Genomic DNA, 11,462 nt, shown 5'->3' on the forward strand with positions numbered 1-11,462 from the left:
CTACCTAGTATCCATTCTCCCCTTCCTTCTTACTCACAGCTTTTGTACCTACAGGCTATCTGCCAACCAAAATCAACCTTTTTTAGCTTCCCTTGCAGCAATGATGGCTATGTGACACATTTCTGGACGAGATACAAGCCATATTCTACCAGGGGTTCTACAAATGCTCTGTATTACTGAGATAAGCAATTCTCCTACTCTTTCTTTTTCCTTCCTTTCTTATGCTTGGAATGTGGTCTGGAGCTAAAGCGGCCATCATGAAACCAAACGTATGAGAACCACATGCCCAAGGTGATGGGACAGAAAGCTATAGGAAGATTGAAATATGGGTGGTCTCAAAGGGCTGCTACCTCAGACCTGGACCACGAGCCTCAATAATTCTTATACAAAAAATAAATTTTTCTTGGCTTAAGCCACTGTAGTCAGGTTTCTGTTACATCATGCCAAATGCAATCCCTAATTGATAACAATCTTGAGTGCAACTACCAACAAATATAATAATCTCCTTGAATGAGGACAACTATTTATATGAGCATTTATGATAAATTCATGGGTCTTAAGTCATATTGGTGGAAGAAAACTTTACACATAAAATCATGAGCTTCTGACATGGTATTCTCCTATGATTTTTATGCAGAATGTTACAGAATCCATTAGGCAATAAATAAAGTAGGATAAGTTAATGTAAAATGAAAATATCACCCAGCAGGTGCCTAAAATACATTTGCTACAGAACTAAGTGAAAGAAGAGACATCCTGATGAAGCATCATGGTTTACATTCCTTCCATCCTTTTTCATAAAATCCTTCTTCAGTTAATTACCTTGCTCTTTCTCAATGTATATGTGACAACCATCTGGATCTCAGAAGCTCTGAGAGTCTGTCCTAACGTTAATAATACGTATGCTTCTCGGAAGTCCTAGGACTGCTGATCATAGGCGATGACGACTATAGAGAAAGTAGCTCACCTTCCCAAATAGACGGATTTGTTATGAGCTCTATTTCTCAGCCAGATTGGAATCGACAAGTCTTGCTGTATTCGCAACAACCTCTTTTAAGTCTGTTTTAAAACTTCCTTAATTTTGCCAACTGTGCAAAGTTGGTGCTTACAAACTGTTACAATTCATAAACAAAAACCTAACCATTTCTGGGTAGGCACATCTTTTCTGAACCATGAAGTCAGCCTTACCCAAATTCTGAGATGCATATATTCATATAATCAATCAAATTATCAAATATCCTGTTATTTGTTAACTTGACATGAAATAGTCAATATTAAAAAATAATGAATTTAGGAACTATTAGAGTCATTTTATCTGTGGGATCTTTGCGTTGATAATTCTAAAGAAAGAAACAGTACAGTTTAAACAGAGGTCTCAGCCAATTCTACAGGAAGCTCTGTATTTGGGGCCCTTCAAAGCTTTCCTAAGTTGAGGTAAAGGGTGAGGCTTTACCACTACATCTACTAGTAATTGGACGTGGACTGCTCCTGAAGAGGGGAACTACTCTTGAATGAGTCCATTGCCATCAACTAGGGTAATTCTGGCAGAAAGAAACAGCCAACACTTGCCGTAGTTGGGGGAATATCTTGACTTGAAGGTGAGTCTGGACAGTGCACCTCTAAGACCCTCTCATCAATTGAAGACGTCTGAGAAACATTTATATGAGATATACATCTCATCACACTCTGTGCTCATACTACAAACCCCTCACCCAAACACCTTTGTTATCAATTTTCCAACCTATTCTTTCCATGTCCTTGACCATTTGACCAACCTATTAGTCTCTGCCCTTGAATCACTGTAGTTCTGTACCTCAAGTCCCCTTCCAACTTGAAGTAAATGACCAAAGGCACAACCCGAAGTGTTACCCATTTAAAGGACTTCTTTTACTATGTTCAGGACCAACGCTGCTAACTGGCTAGGCAGATAACATATAAAAACTAGTCCTTACTCTTCCACAGCTATAGGTGGAGGGGAAAGCAACAGCACAGTAGGAAATAGTACAATGTGAGTCTGAAGCACCTGTTTTTACTTCTTTACCTTCTGGATTTGCTCAGATCAAATCACATTACATCATTTCCATTTTATACTGAATACTGCTGTGCACATTGAGCTGTATGGGGCTGTCAAACAGATAATTTTCAGTTCAATTTGGACATAATCACTTTACTATGTATCAAGCCAAGAGGTGCCCTTTAACTGGTTTCAGAGGATGGGAAAGAAAGAGAGGTTGAGAGTTATACAAAACTTGTAGTAGGAAGTAGTAATGATGATTGATATTGTAAAAATTAATAAACAGAAACCTCAATTAAAATAGTCAGGACAGCTACATGTAAAAACAATGAGATTAGAATATTTCTTCGCACCATATACAAAAATAAACTCAAAGTAGTGTAAGACCAGAAACCATAAAACTCCTAGAAGAAAACAGACACAAATTGTAGCAATATATTTTTGCATCTGTCTCATGAGGCAATGGAAACAAGAGTAAAAACAAACAAATGGGGGCCTAATTAAAGTTAAAAGGTTTTTCACAGCAAAGGTAACCATTGACAAAATGAAAAGACAACCGACTGAACAGGAGAAAATATTTGCGAATGCTATGACAAATAAGGGGCTAATATAAAAAATATATAAACAGCTCATACAACTCAATATCAAAAAAACAAAAAACCCAATTAAAAAATGGGCAGAAGACCTGGGATGCTCAACATCCTTAATCATCAGAGAAATGTAAATCAAAACCACCATGAGATATCACCTCACACCTGTCAGAATGGCTATTTTCAAAAAGACAACAAATAACAAATGTTGGCAAGGATGTGAAGAAAAGGTAACCCTTGTAGACCATTGGTGGGAATGTAAGTTGGTGCAGCCACTATGGAAAACAGTATGGAGGTTCCTTGGAAAACTAAAAACAGAACTACCATATGATCCAGTAATTCCACTCCTGGGTATATACTCGAAGAAAACAAAAACACTAATTTGAAAATATATATGCACCCCAATAGTCATGCCAGCATTATTTAAAACTACTAAGATATGGAAGCAACCTAAGTGTCCATCAACAAACGAATGGATAAAGAAGATATGGTGTACTTATACAATGGAATACTACTCAGTCATAAAAAAGAATGAAATTTTGCCATTTGCAATAACATGGATGAACCTGGAGGGTATTACGCTTAGTACAATAAGTCAGAAAAAGACAAGTACTATATGATATCACTGATATGTGGAATCTAAAAAGTAAAACAAACTAGTGAAGGAAGGACAGTTTGGAGCAACAGCTTGTCAGTTACTTCATCAGCTCTGGAGAATAATTGGGAAGATAAAAGATGAGAAAATAAACCATTCAAATTTAATGTCTGAAATATCCCTGTTAGTCAAAGCCAGGAAGGGGGACCATCATCCCTTGTCAGTAAATCCCACCTTCCCTTCCTTTACTCTCTTTCCTTTCTTCCTTTCTTCCTTTCTTCCTTTCTTCCTTCCTTCCTTCTCTTTCCTTCCTTTCTTCCTTCTCTTTCCTTCCTTCCTTCCTTTCCTACCTTCCCCTACCTTCTCTTCCCTTTTCTCTCTCTCTCCCTCCCTCTCTCAACTGTGGTAAGAACACTTAACATGAGATCTGCCCACTTAGGATATACAGTATTGTTAACGCTAATTACTATGTTTTACAGCGGATCTCTAGAATTTATTCATCTTGCATGTTCAGCAGAAGTTAAGCTGAATAACAAGAATGAAAGGAAGAACCCTAATCCTTTGCCCCGACTGACTTGCTCTGCTCTGTGCTGCGAGAGAAGCATTGTCTGAGGCATCTGGGAAAGCAGCATTGGAAACATACAACTCTACCAAAGACCTAGACATCTAGTTGCACAGACCTAGACACCCTTTTCTCCAGCCCACTCTGAGAATCAGAGTGAATTTCTTGAAAGCAGACACAGGTGGTGGGAAGTTGAAGTGTCCAAAATATTTGTATATAAATGATGTTTGTAACTAAATAATGTGCCCAGAAGCTATAAAAATAATTTTCTTTTCAAGAATCTATTACTTTCTGGACATGTTTATGTTATTAATTTTCTCTGTAAAAACCTTTTTTGCATAGACTATGAAAAAGAAACTTCAGCCCTGTTTCTGTCTGAATTAGTTTGGAATATAAGCTAGTGGAGTCAGTTAAGATTTTACAAAACTGTAGAGGTTACATGTTCTTTTCTCTGTGTTCTGAGTGCTGCAGTGGGGTGGGAGGAAAAGCAACCTGGTCCTATATTTAATCTTTTCTGGCAAAAGGGTCCGGCCACACAGCAGAGCTTAAACGTGACATTTAGAGTTCTGGGAACCAAACTTGACAGTGCACTGCCACCGCAATCTGTCACAACCAAGCCCTGGCAGGAATTACCTTCGTAGAGAGAACACTGAATTCCCTCTGTGAGACCTTGAAAAAGGAAACAGAAACAGCGAACTAGAGGACGAAAGTATCCAAAATACAGCATTTTGGCCCAAAATAAAGGGTGTTTAAAATGTGGCTCTGGAAAGTAAGTCCACTGTTGAGGGGAAAAGTAAGTTCACAAAATGCAGTATTTGATGTGTACCCTTTTATTTATAAACGTATAATATCTAGATATAGGTAAATATAGAACACAGAAGAAAAGTTTGAAAATGAATAAAAGATCTCAGCAGTGCTCAGAGTGGAGTATGGTTCTTTTTTCCTCTTTTTGATTATCTTTAATTTCTAAGATTTATGATATATAAATATAGATATAACTTTTGAAAATTTAGTTATTTAGAAATTTTAGTTACTTAGAAATTAAGTTATTTGTCAAAGTTATGGATAGGCTGATGAACCAGGACATGTACATATAGGCTTGCACCATGTATAGCTCTAGTAACACACGGCATTATACCAATCAATGCTTATCATCTCTTCTCTTCGGTAAACTCTGAGCAACTTGAGGTCAGGGATAGGATCTGATACTCTGGATACCCCAACTCCAAATAAATAAAAGAGAGGAGTGTATGTCTTTAGTAACATGTACGTAGTTAACAAACTTAATTCTTAAAACAACTCTGTAATCATCATCATCATCCCCAATTTTACAGATGAGAAACTGAAGCTTGGAGATATTAAGTAACACAGCTCAGGTCCTTCAGTTAAGAAGTGAGTGAGATTTGGGTGCACACCTGTCTGATCCCAAACTAATGTCGGTGGTAAAATTTCAAATCTGTTAAATGGAAGACAGGAAGGGAGAGGGGCAAGCCATGTGGACCTGGACGAAGTTTAAAGTTATTAATGTAAAGCAAATGAATAGAATATAAAATAAAATTTACAATAAGCAATTGTTTAAAATATGTATAGAAAATATGCATCTCGTGAGGAAGAATGTGCTCCCTGGCTGATATATCCAGATGGGAACTGAATTACTAGCACTCGAGAAAGTTGTAGTAGAGATTGCTGTCCTGAGGGCAGATGCTTTTAGGTAACATCCGGGCTTGTTCATCTTGGTTCTCCTGTATTTTATTAGGGTCAGTCTCTCATTTTTTGTTTTGTTTTGGTTTGTTTTTGGCTGTGCCACGTGGCATGTGGGATCTTAGTTCCCCAACCAGGGATCCAATCTGTGCCCCCCTGCAGTGGAAGTGCTGAGTCTTAACCACTGGACTGCCAGGGAAGTCCCTCTCATTTTTAATGAAGGTCCCAGGTGATTTTTAAGGACAGAAACTTGTTCCTTTCCTCTGACATCCTCTTTCATTTGGCAGCAATGCATCCCGGTGGTACTTGAAAGAAACAGCAATCAGAGGAGATTCATGATGATTCTAATGAATCACAAGAGACAGGCCCTTTGCTTCAACGCATTAACAAAAATCATGGATGTAAATGCAGTCCCACAGGTTTTGCGGAGTTTTTTAATAATTAAAAGTTATTCCATTAGTGCTATCTCTGGAGCATTATGCTTGACTTTATGATAGCTCTAATCAAAGAAGATATACCCATAGGTAAATGCTGGGACATACTCAGAAAGTAGGACAGGTTCAGTTTATCCAAAAGTGTAGAGGAAGTAATTGATTTCCTCTTTGGGACTTAGAATAAATTAGATAAAACCAGTTACCATATAACTCAAGAATGTAGATATTAATTAAAGATCCCTAACAAATATTGCAATTTAGAGCTACCTATTGTCTAAGTAGTTGGGAGTCCCAAGTTTGCCCTGACTTCGAAGTAAGTCCTAAGGTACGAAGGTTGGGATGAAAAATGGGAGAACTCAGGTTGTTCGTTCCCTGAATATTTTTCAGGCACATGGGTAAAGAAAAGTGTTCCATTCAAAGAATGGAACTTGATATTTTTGCCTACACCATGAACCACATGGATACTAATATTCTAAGTACTACCTACAGTATTTAACAAACAGAAATGGCACCACGTTATGACAGTTAGTTTTGGCATTCCAAAGGAAAACAAGTATCTTGGATTCTCATGATATGTATCCATAGAAAATAGTACATCTTTCACCTATCTTATTTTTTACTTAATCTCTCATTCCCTATTTGTAGCCTCAAAGCCTTTAATCTTTACGAGCAGCGCAAAATAAATGTATCTGACAGAAATTAACAGTTTCAAGTTCAAAAAGTTCTGCCAAAATGAGACAGAGGTGATTTCTCCTAAGAAGTCTTTTTTGGGAGACAAATAAAGGATGAACTAAACTGATATTCCAAGCATTCTGCTGAGATCAGGGTATAGAAAGATGAATAAATAGCTTCTTCTCACAAGGAACCTATTGTCTATGAGGAATACAGACCATCACAGAAAAATATAAAATTTTGAGGTAGGTATGCTGATGGAGTTGTGGACATGCATTGAATGTTCACTAGGATGTGACCGCTAACTCAGGCCATTGGGTACAGGAAGGGCTTCCTGAGTAGCTACTGGAGCTGAGATCAAGGTGTGTAGGTGGTTAACCAGGCAGAAGGGTGGAGTGGAGAGAAGAGTAGGGAAGGTCATGCCAGGTAGAAGGGGTAATATGAACGAAAACACAGCGGGGAACTATGAATAGCTCTAAAATGACAGATTGTAAATTATGAAGCAGAGAAAGAAGAGATATGGGGGGATGCAGTTAGGCAGTGGACAGATCATAGATGAGGATATTTGCACACATGAAAGAGTTTATCCTTGTGGAGTTACTGAAAGATGTAAAGCAACCAAGTGGTATTACCAAACCCGAATTTCTTTTATTTATTTTTATTGAAATATAGTTAATGTATAATATTATGTTAGTTTCAGGTGTAATAATTATGATTTGACATTTGCTCTCATCCTCTAGTTTTTTAAGAAATAATGATTACATCCCTAGCACTGTTCCATCCCTCCAGACACCTCACACTTTCATTCAGTTACAAGATAAGGATAGCACAAGGACACTACAATGGATACACAGAATACAGATGGAGCTAACTCATATATGTTGAAATGATGAAATGCACCATTTCTATATTTAAGCATTCTTTCCAAAGATGTCCCAACCTCTCACTGCTCAGCCTGGAGTCTAGTGCTGTGAATACTGTTACCTCCTTCTTATGAAGACAACCTGATTAAGTCTTACTTCACAATGGCACTTGGTTCATCCTTAGGGATACACTGGGGAGGCTGAAGATTATTGGATTTTGGACTGTTCACTTGTAAGAAGTCTCATAATAAGAAACGTTCCCATATATTTTTTCCTACCCCAAAATCATAACTTCAAGGGTATGTGTAGACTCATTTGAGATCTTTTTTTATTCTGTGCTCCAGGCACTGTTCTAAGTTACTGCATTCAACCCTCACAACATCTCTGTGATATGTATTTTTTTAACATCTTTATTGGAGTATAATTGCTTTACAATGGTGTGTTAGTTTCTGCTTTACCACAAAGTGAATCAGCTATACATATACATATATGCCCATATCACCTCCCTCTTGTGTCTCCCACCCACCCTCCCTATCCCACCCCTCTAAGTGGACACAAAGCACCAAGCTGATCTCCCTGTGCTATGCGGCTGCTTCCCACTAGCTATCTATTTTACGTTTGGTAGTGTATATATGTCCATGTCACTCTCTCACTTTGTCCCAACTTACCCTTCCCCCTCCCCGTATCCTCAAGTCCATTCTCTAGTGGGTCTGTGTTTTTATTCCCATCTTGCCCCTAGGTTCTTCATGACCTCTTTTTTTTTTTTTAGATTCCATATATATGTGTTAGCATACGGTATTTGTTTTTCTCTTTCTGATTTACTTCACTCTGTATGACAGATTCTAGGTCCACCCACCTCACTACAAGTAACTCAATTTCGTTTCTTTTTATGGCTGAGTAATATTCCATTGTATATACGTGCCACATCTTCTTTATCCATTCATCTGTTAATGGACACTTAGGTTGCTTCCATGTCCTGGCTATTGTAAATAGAGCTGCAATGAACATTTTGGTACATGACTCTTTATGAATTATGGTTTTCTCAGGGTATATGTCCAGTAGTGGGATTGCTGGGTTGTATGGTAGTTCTATTTTTAGTTTTTTAAGGAACCTCCATACTGTTCTCCATAGTGGCTGTAACAATTTACATTCCCACCAACAGTGCAAGAGGGTTCCCTTTTCTCCACACCCTCTCCAGCATTTATTGTTTGTAGATTTTTTGATGATGGCCATTCTGACTGGTGTGAGATGATATCTCATTGTAGTTTTGATTTGCATTTCTCTAATGATTAATGATGTTGAGCATTCTTTCATGTGTTTGTTGGCAATCTGTATATCTTCTTTGGAGAAATGTCTATTTAGGTCTTCTGCCCATTTTTGGATTGGGTTGTTTGTTTTTTTGATATTGAGCTACATGAGCTGCTTGTAAATTTTGGAGATTAATCCTTTGTCAGTTGCTTCATTTGCAAATATTTTCTCCCATTCTGAGGTCTGTCTTTTGGTCTTGTTTATGGTTTCATTTGCTGTGCAAAAGCTTTTAAGTTTCATTAGGTCCCATTTATTTTTGTTTTTATTTCCATTTCTCTAGGAGGTGGGTCAGAAAGGATCTTGCTGTTGTGATATATTATTTATTACACTTTGCATAAAAATAAACCAAGGAGGTTTAAAAATTTATCCAAGTATCTAGAGTTAGTGACAAAGGAGGACCCAGGGAGCCCAGATGACCAGCTAATTAAAGGCAGAACACAACATAAAACTCAAGTTCCTGAGTTGGCAACAACAGTGGGCTCAAATAAATATCCAATCCCTTGATAGACTTACAAATTTAACATCTCCAAAGAGCATTCCTGACATTGATTGAAAATGACATTTCAACACTGAGGATGCACTGTCTTTCTTCTCTGGAGACTGAATGCTCTGAAGCATGAAAATGATGAAACACCGAGTGTATCTGGGGAACCTGCCATGATTATGCCCCAGACTGCACTGTCCCAGGCTCTCTCAGGGAAAAATGCCAATGCCTACCCTGCTAACAAACATATATTCTTTCCCTTTTTAGGGTTTTTATTCCCAAAATATCTGCAGCCACCTCAGCGATGCTTATATATGTAACCTGGAGAACACTTCTGCTCCAGTAGCTTTGTAACATATGGTAACTCGTGGGTGTATTTTTTTCTTATGGAATCCGAGCAGCAGTCCCTCTGCACCAATACCTGGTATTGGAGCTTCTTGAGCTCTTACTGAATTGGTTTCATCAATCTTCTTTTCTTCCCCCATGGGTGAGGGGACATGACGTGCAAAGCACATACAGGTGTTAGAGTGTTCTAGCCTTGTCTCAGCAGTTTCCACAGCAGAATGTGTTGCACATGCCAGGCATTCATTTCAGTTATGGTGACCTTCATGGTGATTTTTTTTTCTCCTTTTCCCCATAATTCATCCTTCTGTTATGGACAAATTTGGGGCCTGTATCATTTAGGAATCTTTCAGGTACGAATGAATGAATGTGACAGCCTTTAAACAAACAAACAAAAAGGGCGGTTCACTTGCCCAAGTCTGATATCTGACTTCAGGCACCAGCTTGATCTAGAATTCAAAAGACATCTCGAGAATCCACCACTTTGTTCTCTTTGTTCAGATTTGGCTCCATTCTAGGGGGTCTACTTTATACAGCCCCCCAAAAAACTCCAGGCTCCCACTTCTGTTTACCTCTCTGTCTCTAGGTGACCAACAACATCTGATGCCCCCTAAGCCATCTGGCTATACCTCTTTTCTCCAGAAAGAAAAATGAGAACAAGGGAGTGAAGGAAATGGGAAGGGAGAAAGAAAGAGAGCTGAGATTTGTTGAGCAGCTACTATGCACTGAGACACTTGGTAGGTACTTGACCCTCTTTAATTAATTAAGCCCTCATGAAAGTCTCTTAGGAACATCATCTCCATTTTTAAGCTCATGCTTTTACTGCACTGTCATTAAGGGCTGGGTTCCTCCTGTCGATCACTTTCCACGACATTCTATTATATCTTGCTCACCCCATCAGTACTTGCCCTATCCTGTGTTTCATCTTACTTTCATCTCTCCTACACTCCACCAGCCAACTTTCCAGTTTCAAGTTTCCAAGGTGCCACGGGAGTTCTGTTTGTCTCTTTTTGTTTTCTCCTCCACTCTGAGCTTTAGGAAGTCCTGCTGCCTCCGCTCTTCTCCTGATCCTTGGCCAGCTAACTCCTCCTCAATTTCGGATCTTCACTTACATGTCACTTTGACAAGGAGGCCTTTCCCAACATCCCAAATTAAATAAGACCACCTTAGTACCTACCCCTATTTGTTGCAGTCTGTTTTATTTGGCTAGAGTTGACACACGAAGTGTAACTATGTGTGCAGTGATGGGCTTATGTCTCTAAATTCTGTCCCCTAGCTGAACTTTAAGCTCCATGAAGAAAAAGACTGTCCTTATTTTTTTCACATGTGCCTAGCATAGTGCCTGGCACAGAGTATGGCTCAAGACACATCGACTGGATAAAACTTTAAGATTAGTAAATAGATAAAAGAATTAAGGAAATTTTCTCCTTTCTGAAATCCACCTTTACTTTGTTCAAGGTATATGTCACTGTGTGTGTTATATTATTTATTCACATGCGTTATTTTTTTAACCAGGCTGTAAGCTCTAAAGAGGAAAAATTCTATAATTTCTCTATGTATCCCCCCCACCCGCCTTCTCTCTCTCTCTCACACACACACACACACACACACGCGTGCACACACACCCCAAGAAAATCCTATGCAGTAGATACCAAATAATAGTGTCTTAAATAAATGAGGGGCGGGGGGGAAAGTAAGTGTCTAAAAATAAGTGGACAAAAGCCAACTATGGTTTCACATGTTTCCTTTCCCAGGAATATTTCAACTGAAAAGAGCATCACTGAAGAGTTATGCCTGATAAGCTAATGGGGTTTCATGGAGTTCAGAGACCATTTTTCTCTTTTTTCAAATCCCATTCCATAAATAGGCTTCTCCTATTGGCCTGAACATGAACTTG

The sequence above is a fragment of the Phocoena phocoena genome, chromosome 10 (assembly GCF_963924675.1).
Source record: "Phocoena phocoena chromosome 10, mPhoPho1.1, whole genome shotgun sequence".
NCBI lineage: Eukaryota > Metazoa > Chordata > Mammalia > Artiodactyla > Phocoenidae > Phocoena > Phocoena phocoena.